Source organism: Ranitomeya variabilis, chromosome 2 (assembly GCF_051348905.1).
Source record: "Ranitomeya variabilis isolate aRanVar5 chromosome 2, aRanVar5.hap1, whole genome shotgun sequence".
Taxonomy (NCBI): Eukaryota; Metazoa; Chordata; class Amphibia; order Anura; family Dendrobatidae; genus Ranitomeya; species Ranitomeya variabilis.
This window is the reverse complement of record NC_135233.1, coordinates 22,930,866-22,947,742: the sequence shown is the minus strand read 5'-3', so window position 1 is coordinate 22,947,742 and position 16,877 is coordinate 22,930,866. Positions and strand designations below refer to the sequence as shown.

The 16,877-nt window shown below is 45.3% G+C and overlaps 1 protein-coding gene across 2 annotated transcripts in view; it reads left to right on the top strand.

Moving 5' to 3' along the window:
* The window catches only part of ALK (ALK receptor tyrosine kinase), an 880,658-nt gene that overhangs the window by 199,631 nt on the left and 664,150 nt on the right, over positions 1–16,877 (top strand). The gene's annotated exons all lie outside the window — the stretch shown is intronic.

Sequence of the window (16,877 nt, the reverse complement as noted above, 5' to 3'; positions counted from 1 at the left end):
TGGGGAGGGTGATGCAGGTATTGTGCAGGGGACATGTAGGCGAGGCTTTATCTGGGGATTATCAATCACTATGATCAGAGATAGTTCTGTTATTGAAACATGATCATTATAAAGTGTTCAATCCACTGGGTCTGATCTGCTGGTGATCACAGGATTCAGATGATGGCGGTAATCATATAGGAGGAAATCTTCATTATGGCAGGAGTGCAGGTGTGATGATAGATAGATGATAGAACAATAATAGATAATAGATAATAGATAATTGATAGATAATAGATAGCTAGATAATAGATAGATAATAGATAAATAGCTATAGATAATAGATGCATAATAGATACACAGATATATAATAGATAGATAGATTAATAGATACCGTATTTTCCGGCGTACAAGACGACTTTTTAACCCCTGAAAATCTTCTTAAAAGTCGGGGGTCGTCTTGTACGCCGGGAATCGCCTTGTACGCCGGGTGTATATGGTGGGTGGGGGGGGGAGTGATCCTGATGACGACGAGGGGGCGTCTCACAGAAAAGTGAGTATCCCCCATTACCTTATCATAGCGCTGCAGCGTGGGGTCTCTGTGCTGGGAGCGGCGGCGGCTGCTGTGCTGTGGCGGCTCCTCTTCTGCAGTGTGGGGCCTGTGGGGCGGTGGCGGCGGCGGCGTATCTTCATGCAGTCGGGGCTCCTCCGGCATCTCAGCCTGGAAGCCCCGCCGGCAACTCCATCGGTACAATGCGCTGGCCTCCGGGAAAATGGCCGCTGCTTAGATTCAGATCTCGTTGAGATCTGAATCTGAGCATGCGCAGCCCCCAGCGGCCGGGCCACCGCATCGCACCTATTGAGCTGCCTCCGGGAAAATGGCCACTGCTCAGATTCAGATCTCGTCTCCCGAGATCTCGGGACGAGATCTGAATCTGAGCAGCGGCCATTTTCCCGGAGGCCACCTGACCGCATTGTACCCATGGAGTTGCCGGCGGGGCTTCCAGTCTTTGAGATGCCGGAGGAGCCCCGACTGTATGAAGATACGCCGCCGCCACCGCCCCACAGCACCAGAGGCCCCACACTGCAGAAGAGGAGCCGCCACAGCACAGCACAGCACAGCACAGCAGCCGCCGCTCCCAGCACAGAGACCCCACGCTGCAGCGCTATGATAAGGTAATGGGGGATACTCACTTTCCTGTGAGACGCCCCCTCGTCCTCATCAGGATCACTCCCCCCCCCCCAAAAGGCACATATTCACCGGCCCTATAAGACGACATAGGGTGTATAAGAAGACCCCCGACTTTTAAGAAGATTTTATTTTTTAACTGGTAAAGTTGGGGGGTCGTCTTATACGCCCAGTCGTCTTATACGCCGGAAAATACGGTAGATGATAGATAATAGATAGATGATAGATAATAGATAGATAGATAATAGATAGATGATAGATAGATAGATAATAGATAATAGATAGATGATAGATAGATAGATAGATAGATAGATAGATAGATAGATAGATAGATAATAGATAGATAATAGATAGGTAATGAGAATGCTATGTAGCGGACCGGCCCCGTGGCCCCCAGCCCCGTGGCCCCCAGTCGCCTTCCCATGATTCTGTGCTGTCTGCATCCTAATAATCTGCTGACAGCAGGAAGCAATAATGTAGTAAAATGTTGATGACTGGGATTGCAGCTCCGGAGTGATGAACGTTTCTCTCTGAAGCTCATTATCTCATCCTGAGGTGTTTACCTATAAAACTGAATCGATGAATAAATCGTTTCTGTTTTATGTCAGATAAACCCGCGGTGGATCAGATGCCGCAGTCTGTAGATTAGGTAGTAGTTAGTCTGATGTTGGGGGTTGTACCGTTTCTCTCTATAGATATTGGGGGTTGTCATCCCACGTTATCACCTGAGGCTAATAAAAGTCACAAGACGAATTTATGTAAATGTACAGATGCAAAAATCCTTACCATGTGATGTATCTCTGCTTGCTGGCAGTGAATTGAAACCACATTGCTTTTATCCCTGTACATAGGGCTTTGATGAGGACTCTCATCATTTTGCCATAATATAGAAGTGGCTACAAAGAGCGTCTCTGCATCCGGAGGACCCGGAACATCCGTACTTTATGCTGACATCCCAATAAAACCTGTGCAATGCTCCATTTCCCCTGCAGAGGCGCTGCAGGATAAACAGACACTTGCTGCAGGTTTTTGCCACAGGTTACATCTGATCGTCATGGTCCAATTACTAGGACGGCCTGACTGTGTAGACTGGTAACTGGGAACAATATGTGTCTGCCCCGGTTACAAGGGAAAGCGGAAATAACGATAAAAAAGTAATTGTAAAAGAAAGAATGAAAAAAAAAATACATGCAAAACAATAGAAACAAAAAAGAGCCAATCCCTGATGACACAAAACTATATTACCGTTATAAAATGATTGCAATGGAAAGAGTAACGCAGTATTAGACCGGGGTCACACCTATCGTATCAAAATATGGTCCGTTACGATATGCAAAAAAGTTCCTGAACAGTAATCCGTATTCAATGCGAGGATGCGATTTTTTTCTCCAAAAATTATCCGTGTGTCATCCGTATGGCATCCGTGTGGCAAGATTTTCTCTCCGGCTTGCAAAATGGACATAGAATGGATCCATGGGCTCAAATATTCGTGAAAACATATATACAGTCTCTCTCTCTCTCTCTCTCTCTCTATATATATATATATATATGTCAGCGAGACACATATATGTATATTTAGATTTCATACAGAGCTAGACAGCAGAAAAGCCGGTAATTCAATTGTCGGCTTTTGCTATCTCCTTATCAAACCCGACAGGATATGATACATGGTTACATACAGTAAACCATTTCATATCCCTTCTTTTTTTTTTTACATATTCCTCACTTATAATGTTATTAGTGTGTGTGTGCAAAATTTGGGAGCTCTAGGTGTTAAAATAAAGGGTTAAATCATGGAAAAAACTGGCTTGGGTCCCGGTCAATTTTCTCCACCAGAGTGGGAAAGCCAGTGACTGAGGGCAGATATTAATAGCCCAGAGAGGGACCACCCCAGAAAAGGCACATCTGTAAGATGCGCCTATTCTTGCACTTAGCCTCTCTCTTCCCGCTCCCGAGTAGCGGTGGGATATGGGGTAATAAGGGTGTCACAGGTTCCTTCTCCGGTATCACACAATCAACTGAGCGAGAGAATAGTGAACAATCCCAAGACCTTTATTTAGGCAAAAGTACGAAAGGTCCATTTATACAATCCACCACACAAAGGATAAAATATTCCAGAACACGAATGCAGTTCAGTAACAGGATAAAAGTCCAACAATCCAGCACAGAGGATAACAGTCCATATTCCCTTCTTTCTCTGACGTGCTGTCTTCACCTCATGGGTCCACACAGGATCTGAATTCCCCCCAGCTCCCGTCCCCTCCTTATGTCCAGGAGTAGTCAGACAGGTTGGGGTGGTTTTCAGGCCTCCCACACCTGACAAAGGTGCCTGGTGGATTAAGGCACTACAGTGGGTCATTGTTTCAACAAGCTAGTTCAATATGTCATTAGCATATTAGCAAACAGGTTTATTCACTGACCCTGTGGAGAGATAACAGTACAGGAATGTGGGGGCTGATATCAGATGGCAAATAACAGCCATTCATCAATTGGCAAATAACTCATACTACACGAGAACTGTTGTGAATTTGGATTCTGGGCTCCCCCGGTGGCTACTGGTGGAATTGAACTTGTGACATCATCTTCCCTGTTCACCTGTTCTGATTAGATCTGGGTGTCGCTATATAACCTGGCTTCTCTGTTAGATGCTTGCCGGTCAACAATGTTATCAGAAGCCTCTCTGTGCTTGTTCCTGCTCCCAGACATCTACTAGATAAGTTGGACATTCGTCCATGTTTTGTTTTTGTATTTTGGTTCCAGTTCACAGCTGCAGTTTCGTTACTGTGTCTGGAAAGCTCTTGTTGATCAGGAATTGCCACTCTGGTATTATGAGTTAATGCCAGAGTCCTAAAGTAATTTCTGGATGTGTTTTGTTAGGGTTTTCTACTGACCATGAAAGTATGCTTTCTGTCTTCTGCTATCTAGAAAGCGGACCTCAAATTTGCTAAAACTATTTTCCTGCTGCGTTTGTTGTTTCATCTCATATCACCGCCAATATATGTGGGGGGCTTCTGTCTCCTTTTGGGCATTTCTCTAGAGGTGAGTCAGGTCTTATATTTCCCTCTGCTAGCATTATTTAGTTCTCCGGCCGGCGCTGGGCATATAGGGATAAAAAGTAGGACATGCTACCTGGCTACTTCTAGATGATGCGGTAGGTTTAGTTCATGGTCAGTACAGTTACATCTTCCAAGAGCTTGTTCCTATAGAGGCTTATGCTAGTTCTCTGGCCATGGAGATCATGACAGTTTGACCGGCCCGCTAAAGGGTTAAAATCCTTGGCTGAGAAAGGAGAGAAATAAGAAGTCTGCTGAGAGTTTTTTTTTTTTTTTTTTTCCTCTGTGCTCTTAATTGGATCACTTGCCAGTCTGTCTATGCTGCAGTCTTTCTTTTTTTTCTCTCTCCTTATAATCTTTGAATGGCTTTGTGTTCACCTGTTAATAATGGATCTTCAGAGTGTAACTGCAGGTTTGAATAGTCTCGCCACGAAGGTACAAAATTTGCAAGATTTTATTATTCATGCTCCGGTATCTGAGCCGAGAATTCCTTTGCCGGAATTCTTCTCAGGGAATAGATCTAGCTTTCAGAATTTTAGAAATAATTGTAAGCTATTTTTGTCCCTGAAATCTCGTTCTGCTGGAGACTCTGCACAGCAGGTTGGGATTGTGATTTCCTTGCTCCGCGGCGACCCTCAAGACTGGGCTTTTGCATTGGCACCAGGGGATCCTGCGTTGCGCAATGTGGATGCGTTTTTTTTGGCCTTGGGCTTGCTGTATGAGGAACCTCATTTGGAACTTCAGGCAGAAAAAACTTTGATGTCCCTATCGCAGGGGCAAGATGAAGCTGAAATTTACTGCCAAAGATTCCGTAAATGGTCTGTGCTTACTCAGTGGAATGAGTGTGCCTTGGCGGCTACTTTCAGAGAGGGTCTCTCTGATGCCATTAAGGATGTTATGGTGGGGTTCCCTGTGCCTGCAGGTCTGAATGAGTCCATGACAATGGCCATTCAGATCGATAGGCGTCTGCGGGAGCGCAAACCTGTGCACCATCTGGCGGTATCCACTGAGAAGACGCCAGAAAGCATGCAGTGTGATAGAATTCTGTCCAGAAGCGAGCGGCAGAATTTTAGACGGAAAAATGGGTTGTGTTTCTATTGTGGGGATTCTACTCATGTTATATCAGCGTGCTCTAAGCGTACTAAAAAGCTTGATAAATCCGTTTCCATTGGCACTTTACAGTCTAAATTTATTTTGTCTGTGACCCTGATTTGCTCTTTGTCATCTATTACTACTGACGCCTATATCGACTCTGGCGCCGCTTTGAGTCTTATGGATTGGTCCTTTGCCAATCGTTGTGGGTATGATTTAGAGCCTTTGGAAACTCTTATTCCTCTGAAGGGGATTGACTCCACCCCATTGGCTAATAATAAACCACAATACTGGACACAAGTGACTATGTGTATTAATCCGGATCACCAGGAGACTATTCGTTTTCTAGTGCTGTATAATCTACATGAGGATTTGGTGCTGGGATTGCCATGGCTGCAGTCTCACAACCCAGTCCTTGACTGGAGAGCTATGTCTGTGTTGAGCTGGGGATGTAAGGGGACTCATGGGGACGTACCTTTGGTGTCCATTTCATCATCTATTCCCTCTGAAATCCCTGAGTTCCTGTCTGATTATCGTGACGTCTTTGAAGAACCCAAGCTGGGTTCACTACCTCCGCACCGTGAGTGCGATTGTGCTATAGATTTAATTCCGGGTAGTAAATACCCAAAGGGTCGTTTATTTAATCTGTCTGTGCCTGAACATACTGCTATGCGAGAATATATAAAGGAGTCCTTGGAAAAGGGACATATTCGTCCATCGTCATCTCCCTTAGGAGCCGGTTTTTTCTTTGTGTCAAAAAAAGACGGCTCTTTGAGACCATGTATTGATTATCGGCTTTTGAATAAAATCACGGTTAAATATCAATACCCATTGCCGTTGCTGACTGATTTGTTTGCTCGCATAAAGGGGGCCAAGTGGTTCTCTAAGATTGATCTCCGTGGGGCGTATAATTTGGTGCGGATCAGGCAGGGGGATGAGTGGAAAACCGCATTTAATACGCCCGAGGGCCACTTTGAGTATTTGGTGATGCCTTTTGGTCTTTCTAATGCCCCTTCAGTCTTCCAGTCCTTTATGCATGATATTTTCCGCGATTTTTTGGATAAATTTATGATAGTGTATCTGGATGATATTCTGATTTTTTCGGATGACTGGGACTCTCATGTCCGGCAAGTTAAGAGGGTTTTTCAGGTTTTGCGGTCTAATTCTCTGTGTGTCAAGGGTTCTAAGTGCGTTTTTGGGGTTCAGAGAATTTCCTTTTTGGGATATATTTTTTCTCCCTCTTCCATTGAGATGGATCCTGTCAAGGTTCAAGCTATTTGTGATTGGACGCAGCCCTCTTCTCTTAAAAGTCTTCAGAAATTTTTGGGCTTTGCCAACTTTTATCGTCGATTTGTTTCTGGTTTTTCGGATGTCGTTAAGCCATTGACCGATTTGACTAGACAGGGTGCTGATGTTGCTAATTGGTCCCCTGATGCTGTGGAGGCCTTTCAGGAGCTTAAGCGCCGTTTTTCTTCTGCCCCTGTGTTGCGTCAGCCTGATGTGACTCTTCCTTTTCAGGTTGAGGTCGACGCTTCTGAGATCGGAGCTGGGGCAGTGTTGTCGCAGAAAAGTTCTGACTGCGCCGTGATGAGGCCTTGTGCCTTCTTTTCCCGTAAATTTTCGCCCGCTGAGCGGAATTATGATGTTGGGAATCGGGAGCTTTTGGCCATGAAGTGGGCGTTTGAGGAGTGGCGCCATTGGCTCGAGGGGGCCAGACATCAGGTGGTGGTATTGACTGACCACAAAAATTTGATTTATCTTGAGACCGCCAGGCGCCTGAATCCTAGACAGGCGCGCTGGTCATTATTTTTTTCTCGGTTTAATTTTGTGGTATCGTACCTACCAGGTTCTAAGAATGTTAAGGCGGATGCCCTTTCTAGGAGTTTTGAGCCTGATTCACCTGGCAACTCTGACCCCACAGGTATTCTTAAGGAGGGAGTTATCTTGTCAGCTGTTTCTCCAGACCTGCGGCGGGCCTTGCAGGAGTTTCAGGCGGATAGACCGGATCGTTGTCCGCCTGATAGGCTGTTTGTTCCTGATGATTGGACCAGTAAAGTCATCTCTGAGGTGCATTCTTCTGCGTTGGCAGGTCATCCTGGAATTTTTGGTACCAGGGATTTGGTGGCAAGATCCTTCTGGTGGCCTTCCCTGTCACGAGATGTGCGAGGCTTTGTGCAGTCTTGTGACGTTTGTGCTCGGGCCAAGCCTTGTTGTTCTCGGGCTAGTGGATTATTGTTGCCCTTGCCTATTCCTAAGAGGCCTTGGACACACATCTCGATGGATTTTATTTCAGATCTGCCTGTTTCTCAGAAGATGTCTGTCATCTGGGTGGTGTGTGACCGTTTTTCTAAGATGGTTCATTTGGTTCCCCTGCCCAAATTGCCTTCTTCTTCCGAGTTGGTGCCCCTGTTTTTTCAAAATGTTGTTCGTTTGCATGGTATTCCTGAGAATATCGTTTCTGACAGAGGAACCCAATTTGTGTCTAGATTTTGGCGGGCATTTTGTGCTAGGATGGGCATAGATTTGTCTTTTTCGTCTGCTTTTCACCCTCAGACTAATGGCCAGACCGAGCGGACTAATCAGACCCTGGAGACATATCTGAGGTGTTTTGTGTCTGCTGACCAGGATGATTGGGTTGCTTTTTTGCCATTGGCGGAGTTCGCCCTCAATAATCGGGCCAGCTCTGCCACCTTGGTTTCCCCGTTTTTCTGTAATTCGGGGTTCCATCCTCGATTTTCCTCCGGTCAGATGGAATCCTCGGATTGTCCTGGAGTGGATGCGGTGGTGGAGAGATTGCATCATATCTGGGGGCAGGTGATGGACAATTTAAAGTTGTCCCAGGAGAAGACTCAGCTTTTTGCCAACCGTCACCGTCGTGTTGGTCCTCGGCTTTGTGTTGGAGATTTGGTGTGGTTGTCTTCTCGTTTTGTCCCTATGAGGGTCTCATCTCCTAAGTTTAAGCCTCGGTTCATCGGTCCGTATAAAATATTGGAGATTCTTAACCCTGTTTCCTTCCGTTTGGACCTCCCTGCATCCTTTTCTATTCATAACGTTTTTCATCGGTCGTTATTGCGCAGGTATGAGGCACCGGTTGTGCCTTCCGTTGAGCCTCCTGCTCCGGTGTTGGTTGAGGGTGAGTTGGAGTACGTTGTGGAAAAAATCCTAGACTCCCGTGTTTCCAGACGGAGACTCCAGTATCTGGTCAAGTGGAAGGGATACGGCCAGGAGGATAATTCTTGGGTCACTGCATCTGATGTTCATGCCTCTGATCTGGTTCGTGCCTTTCATAGGGCCCATCCTGATCGCCCTGGTGGTTCTGGTGAGGGTTCGGTGCCCCCTCCTTGAGGGGGGGGTACTGTTGTGAATTTGGATTCTGGGCTCCCCCGGTGGCTACTGGTGGAATTGAACTTGTGACATCATCTTCCCTGTTCACCTGTTCTGATTAGATCTGGGTGTCGCTATATAACCTGGCTTCTCTGTTAGATGCTTGCCGGTCAACAATGTTATCAGAAGCCTCTCTGTGCTTGTTCCTGCTCCCAGACATCTACTAGATAAGTTGGACATTCGTCCATGTTTTGTTTTTGTATTTTGGTTCCAGTTCACAGCTGCAGTTTCGTTACTGTGTCTGGAAAGCTCTTGTTGATCAGGAATTGCCACTCTGGTATTATGAGTTAATGCCAGAGTCCTAAAGTAATTTCTGGATGTGTTTTGTTAGGGTTTTCTACTGACCATGAAAGTATGCTTTCTGTCTTCTGCTATCTAGAAAGCGGACCTCAAATTTGCTAAAACTATTTTCCTGCTGCGTTTGTTGTTTCATCTCATATCACCGCCAATATATGTGGGGGGCTTCTGTCTCCTTTTGGGCATTTCTCTAGAGGTGAGTCAGGTCTTATATTTCCCTCTGCTAGCATTATTTAGTTCTCCGGCCGGCGCTGGGCATATAGGGATAAAAAGTAGGACATGCTACCTGGCTACTTCTAGATGATGCGGTAGGTTTAGTTCATGGTCAGTACAGTTACATCTTCCAAGAGCTTGTTCCTATAGAGGCTTATGCTAGTTCTCTGGCCATGGAGATCATGACAGAGAACACCATGATAATCAGTAAAATATAAATATACACAAAATGATACCCACATAACATATCACACCATCACAAAGGGGTTAATGTCACCTTGCTAATGTAAGGTGACATTAAGCCAGGTTAATAATGGAGAGGCGTCAATAAGACAGATAAGAAAACTTAGCTTTCAAGCTCCACTCAGCAGAAGATATGGAAAAAGGACTTCAAGCAACTGATACACTATGGTACCAAAAGTCAGTTGATACGTCAGGTGACCATTTAAAGGATGGTGGAAGAAATCATCACCCACATCAGCTGACTAGCAAGACAGCAGCTGCCAGCATGAAAACTGACATTGACCCTTGCTGGCCTGAAAGGAAAAAAACTGCATTTAACTTATAGCAGAACCAGAGCTGCCACAAATCCAAGCATGATTCGTGACACTGTTTTCATAGATTGACAGCAGCAGCAGCTAACTGGTTAACAGCAGTGGGCTGAGCTCGGCACCACCCATGGCTGTTAGAGGCAGATGATGGTTGAATAGCACAGCCATCATCTGCCGGAACAGGGACCTGACATATGAAGTATCTGCACGTCAATTGTCGAGAAGTAATTAAAAATACTCTCTGTGTATGGGCAGAATTTATAACTTTTTTGCTTAGGACACCAGCCACCTCTGCAGTCTGTCATCCTTAAGTCCTTAACTTAATTTTAGCCCATATCCCTTTAAGTGTTGTGCTTTACTGCACTGTAGTAAAGCGCAGACCAGAGAGATCTCTGCAGGTTTATGACAGGAGCAGGAGTTGTTCTTCGACACCTGAATCCAAGTGATACTTAGCAGTCGGTGAGTAAATGTGGAAAGAACATTGCGCTGTTAATATACTCACACTCTGAAATTACAGTGTGGAAATGAAGATGTAAAATGCGACATGTTCTCCGGCTAATGTCCCATCCTCCGCACCCGAACATTCCCATAATAATCAAGCCCGGCTCGTAATGACCGAGAAACTCTCCCTCCATCCCAGAGTTTTTAAATCAAACATTATGTCTTCTGCGGAGAGCGCGTTATCAAAATTCGCCATAAAATGGCAGATTTAATTTTGCTTGGCTTGGAGGCAATGAGTTCCAGGCGTGATGAATATATTTCCACGATGCAACTAAACAGAATCACAAAGTGCTCCGCCGCGCTCCTCCGTACTGTAGGAATGGCCGCACATGTAGTGAAGACCACTCATGTTACTATAAGGGTCTTGCTAAGACCTGGGACCCCCAGAGTGCATGAGCTCAGGGTTGTCTGCACATTATGAGGGTCCTCTAAAGGAAAGCCCTGTATGTGGGACCCCCAGCAATCAGCTCAGGGGTGAACACTGACAGTGCAGGGCTTGTGTTTGGGCCCCTCGAAAACTTTTCATCAGGCCCCACCTGAAGATACAAAAACTCCTAACACAGCCGGTGCCTATCCCTCAGCTCCCCTAACGCCATTAGGTGCATTCTGACACATCATACAGGCATTGATGCATTACACACATACAGATGCTTCTCACAAAATTATCTTCAAAAAGTTAATTTATTTCAGTTCTTCAATACAAAAAGTGAAACTCTTCTATTCTAATAGGATTCCTGCTTTTGACAGTCAGTGACGGATCCTGCGCCCATAGGCTTCCATTATAGCCAACAACAGGCAGCGCAGGATTCATCGCTGAGCGATTTTCCGACGTGCACAAAAAATGTTCCTCTGAACATTTTCTCCGCCCGATGGACAGCGATTTTCCGATGGATCTAGTGCACGACGGATGAAACGGAAGGCCATCCGTCACAATTCGTCGCTAATACAAGTCTATGGGAAAAAACAGGATCCAGCAGAAAAATTTGCTGGATCCTGTTTTTTCATAAATCGATGGATTTCGACGGGAGCTAAAAGATGGAAGTGTGAAAGAGGCCTTACAGCCAATGAAAACCCAAAAGTCATTATCTCAGTAAATTAAAATACTGTAGAACACCAACGGGAAAAATGATTTTATGATCTGAAATGTTGTCCTACTGAAATGTATGATCAGTAAATGCACTCAATACTTGGTCGGGGCTCCTTTGGCATCAATTACTGCATCAATGCGGCGTGGCATGGAGGCGATCAGCCTGTGGCGCTGCTGAGGTGTTATGGAAGCCCAGTGTCAGGACTCTGAACATTTTTTACCTTTTGTGCATTACTGCCCTTTTCCAAGATGGCGTCTTTGGTCTCATGTGCACTGTGTCTTCCTGCTATAAAACCACCCCAGCCTTCAGTCTGTGCTAGAGTATTCTGCCTTGCATCCAGCTCCTGACCTCTGATTACTCCCTGGCTATATACCTGCTCCTGTGAACCTGTGTGGTGATCCTGCTACTCTGCTCTGAGTTCCTGCTGCATACACAAGTTTCCAGTAATCCTCCTTCATCTGCTGCTTGTGTTTACTTCATCTGCATTTGCTGGACATGTAAGCTTCTGCTGCTCTGCAATAACCTGAGACTATTAAACAGGCCTCCCTGGTTGAGCTAAGATATGATTTGAACTGCCTTATAAGCATATCTATCTGTGTTTGGACTAAGACAAGGATTTATTCGTGTCAAGTTTCCTCAAGAATAACTATGCTTCATAGACTTTCTGCTTGATTGCATTTCCCTCTGAAGTTTCCTATAGACTGCTAAGCTGAGTTTATTATTTGCACCAAGTGTTGTGGACTTGAGTTTCTCTCTGCACCTGTTTGAATCACCGTGTGATAATACAGACTTTACCACTTATAAAACAGTGTCCTGTAGTTGTCTTGTTCCACGCAAAGAGTCTCCTGAGTTATCCCCTATAATTATTACAGGATACTCTAGCCATAAAAAAAGGAGACTGCTGGAACAATGACTGCAGAAAGCAGATTAGAGCAGGTGTTTTCCATAATTAGATCACTGCAGAAAGATGTGGAAGGTCTGCAAAAGAAGTTTGGAAGCTTTGAACACAATCAACAAGTGTTTGGACAAACTTTGCAGGACTTAAGCAACCGCATGGCAGCCCACGAAAACAAACTTGCTGGCATAGAGTCCTAGTATGGACGGGCTTTTCAGGACATAAGCATGCAAATAGCTGCAAAAGTGACTTTACCCTCTGGGCAACCGCCACCAGCTAGCCCACCTAAGTTGCCCCCATTCAGATTTAATGGTGATTGCGACAAATTTCATGGCTTTGTGAATCAATGTATGCTATATTTTGATGTGCATGCTGACCGTTTTCCTACTGATAGATCCAAAGTATTGTGTGTAATAATGCTACTGACCTCACGAGCGCTCGCCTGGGCGAATACGATGATTGAGTCTCGTGACCCATGATTAAATAACTTGGATGATTTCTTGGCCGCTATGGCATTAATGTTTGATGACCCTAATTGCCGTGCAACCGCTGAATCTGCTTTGTTGTCTTTACACCAGGCTAAACGTTCTGTTATTGAGTATGCCACTGAATTCAGGAGATTAGCAGTAGATACCAATTGGGACAGTTATGCACAATTGCCTATTTTTAAAAGGGGTCTGTCTAGTATTGTAAAAGATGAACTAGCCCGCTCTGAGTCACCAAAAGAGCTAGAGACATTTATACAGCATTGTGTTTGCATAGACATTCGCCTTACTGAGCGTAGGCAGGAGAAATTTGCTGCATATAACCGTGTTTCTAACTTTTCCCTTCCTTCCAAAGAGCCTGCAGGTAAAACCTCTCGGGAGGTTGGGGAAGTGCCCATGCAAATTGATTCCATTCAGAGGCGGGAGATCAATGAGCGGCGGGAGCATCGCCTTCATGAAAGTCTATGCTTCTACTGCGGTCAGTCTGACCACTTCTTGATTAATTGTCCTAAGTGTCCTAGACGGCCTAACAAGGTGCTAGCAGCTATAGGGGAGTATGACAACTGTGATGATGAATCTGACATCTCTGAATGTAGCCTGCCTTTAAACACTGTATTCCATTCACTTTCTATGACTTCACCCCCCAAGGAGCTGAAGGAAAAGAACTCTCACTGTTCTCTCCCTATTAAGATCCTGTGTTCAGGACAGTGGATTTCCAGTGCAGCTATGATTGACTCTGGTGCAGGTGGCAATTTCATGGATATCGCATTTGCCAAGGAACATGGTATTGAAATTCAGCAAAGAGCCTCTCCAATTACCATGAAAACAGTGGATGGGTCACCTTTAATCTCTGGGCCTGTGGATCAGGAGACCGTACCCCTTGAAATTTTGTTGGAGCCTAATCATCAGGAGCAACTTTCTTTCTTCCTAATTTCTTCTCCTCATTTTCCTGTGATTTTAGGCATTCCTTGGTTGCGTACTCAGAACCCAATTATCAACTGGGAGACCAAGGAGATTATCTTCCCAACAAGGTGCAACTCAGCGCTAACAGTAGCTGTCCCTGAGTCCACGGCTACGGAACCACATGTACAGGTATTTTCTATACCTCCAGCATATAAAGAGTCCTCTGACATCTGTGACAAGAAGAATGCAGATCAGCTTCCTCCACACAGGCATTATGACTGTCCCATGGAGTTGCTTCCTGGGGCAGCTATTCCTTTTGGTAACGTATACCCTTTGGCGGCACCTGAGCTTCAAGCCTTAAAGAAGTATATTGATGAAAATCTGGCCAAAGGCTTCATACGCCCTTCTTCCTCACCAGCAGGGGCACCTATCTTTTTTGTTAAGAAGAAGGATGGGACCCTGAGACCCTGTGTTGACTATCAGGAACTCAATAAGGTAACCATACGAAACCGTTACCCTTTGACTCTGATTCCCGAATTACTGGAAAGAGTCCGCCATGCTAAGGTGTTCTCTAAACTGGATCTTCGTGGGGCTTATAATTTGGTGCGTATTCGTCCAGGGGATGAGTGGAAGACAGCATTCAGATGCTGGTATGGACACTTTGAATCTCTTGTGATGCCCTTCGGGCTTTGTAAAACCCCTGCAACGTTTCAACACCTTGCTAATGACATTTTCAGAGATTTGTTGGACCAGTTTGTAGTGATCTATCTACTTCCTTGACAAAGAAGGAAAAGCAGATCTCCGCGCTGACGATCTGGCCAATTACTTCAAAGAAAAAATTGAGCACATTCGACAGGAAATCATCTCCCAATCTCTTCATACCAGGCACTGTCCTCCTTCCCCCACTGCATCTAGTTCACTCTCTGACTTTGAACCAGTTACTGAAGAAGAAGTAAGCAGGCTCCTTGCATCTTCTCGCCCGACCACTTGCACCAGTGACCCCATTCCGTCACATCTCCTCCAGTCCCTTTCCCCGGCTGTCACCTCTCACATAACAAAAATATTCAACCTTTCCCTCACTTCCGGTATTTTTCCCTCCTCATTTAAGCATGCCATCATACATCCATTACTTAAAAAACCCTCCCTCGACCAAAACTGTGCCGCTAATTATAGACCTGTCTCTTATCTTCTCTTCATCTCTAAACTCCTGGAACGCCTGGTCCACTCCCGTCTTACCCGCTATCTCTCAGATAACTCTCTTCTCGACCCTCTTCAATCTGGCTTCCGCTCTTTACACTCTACTGAAACTGCCCTCACTAAAGTCTCTAATGACCTACTAACAGCTAAATCTAATGGTCACTACTCCATGCTAATTCTCTTGGATCTCTCCGCAGCATTCGACACTGTGGATCTTCAGCTCCTCCTCACTATGCTCCGCTCCATTGGCATCAAGGACACCGTTCTCTCTTGGTTCTCCTCCTATCTCTCTGACCGATCCTTCACTGTATGTTTTGCTGGTTCCTCCTCCTCTCACCTTCCCCTTACTGTTGGGGTTCCTCAAGGATCAGTCCTAGGCCCCCTCCTCTTCTCTTTGTATACTGCCCCTATTGGACAAACAATCAGTAGATTTGGGTTCCAGTACCATCTCTATGCTGACTACACCCAATTATACACCTCTTCTCCTGCTTTCACTCCGACCTTCTTAGAAAACACCAGTGATTGTCTTACCGCTGTCTCTAACATCATGTCCTCCCTCTATCTGAAACTGAACCTGTCAAAAACTGAACTCCTCGTGTTCTCTCCCTCTACTAACCTACTTTTGCCTGACATTGCCATCTCCGTGTGCGGTTCCACCATTACTCCAAAGCAACATGCCCGCTGCCTTGGGGTCATCCTTGATTCCGAGCTTTCATTCACCCCCCACATCCGATCACTGGCTCGCTCTTCTTATCTGCATCTCAAAAACATTTCTAGAATTCGCCCTTTTCTTATTTTCGACTCTGCAAAAACTCTTACTGTTTCTCTTATTCATTCCCATCTGGACTATTGTAACTCTCTACTAATCGGCCTCCCTCTTACCAAACTCTCCCCGCTCCAATCTGTCCTGAATGCTGCTGCCAGGATCATATTCCTCACCAACCGTTACACCGATGCCTCTACCTTGTGCCAGTCATTACACTGGCTACCCATCCACTCCAGAATCCAGTACAAAACTACTACCCTCATCCACAAAGCACTCCATGGCTCAGCACCACTCTACATCTCCTCTCTGGTCTCAGTCTACCACCCTACCCGTGCCCTCCGCTCCGCTAATGACCTCAGGTTAGCATCCTCAATAATCAGAACCTCCCACTCCCGTCTCCAAGACTTTACACGTGCTGCGCCGATTCTTAGGAATGCACTACCTAGGTTAATACGATTAATCCCCAATCCCCACAGTTTTAAGCGTGCCCTAAAAATGCATTTGTTCAGACTGGCCTACCGCCTCAACGCATTAAACTAACTATCCCTGTGTGGCCTATTAAAAATAGAAAAAAAAAAAAACACATAATCAGGTTCCTTGCATCGTGTTCTCATACACTTTATGCAGTTAATAGCCTCTGTGTCTGTACTGCTACATACTTAGGCAGTTAACTGGTTCATGCAGCTTTACATGAACACCCGAGCCTTACACTATGGCTGGTCCAAATAACTAAAGCAATTGTCACCATCCACCTCTCGTGTCTCCCCTTTTCCTCATAGTTTGTAAGCTTGCGAGCAGGGCCCTCACTCCTCCTGGTATCTGTTTTGAACTGTGATTTCTGTTATGCTGTAATGTCTATTGTCTGTACAAGTCCCCTCTATAAGTTGTAAAGCGCTGCGGAATATGTTGGCGCTATATAAATAAAAATTATTATTATTATTATTATAAAAGCCCTTTAAGTGGTTATCACAGGCTCAAGAAGCTTTTGATCGGCTTAAGATCTGTTTCACCTCAGCACCAGGGTGATATCAAATATGACCCATATAGCAGACAGCACACACTGCGTACCTATATATTATTTTACCTGGTCCAAGGCGGTACATGCACAAGTGTCCGATGAGCGGACCGCTGTGTGTGTGCTGTCTGCTATATGGGTCATATTTGATATCACCCTGGTCCTTTGTTTGGTGGGATGTCACATAAATGCGGCAATGGTTGGTTTTTGACTGTGAGTCTCCCCTGGATATGCTTATCATTATATTTGAACCATTAACATATTTTTAT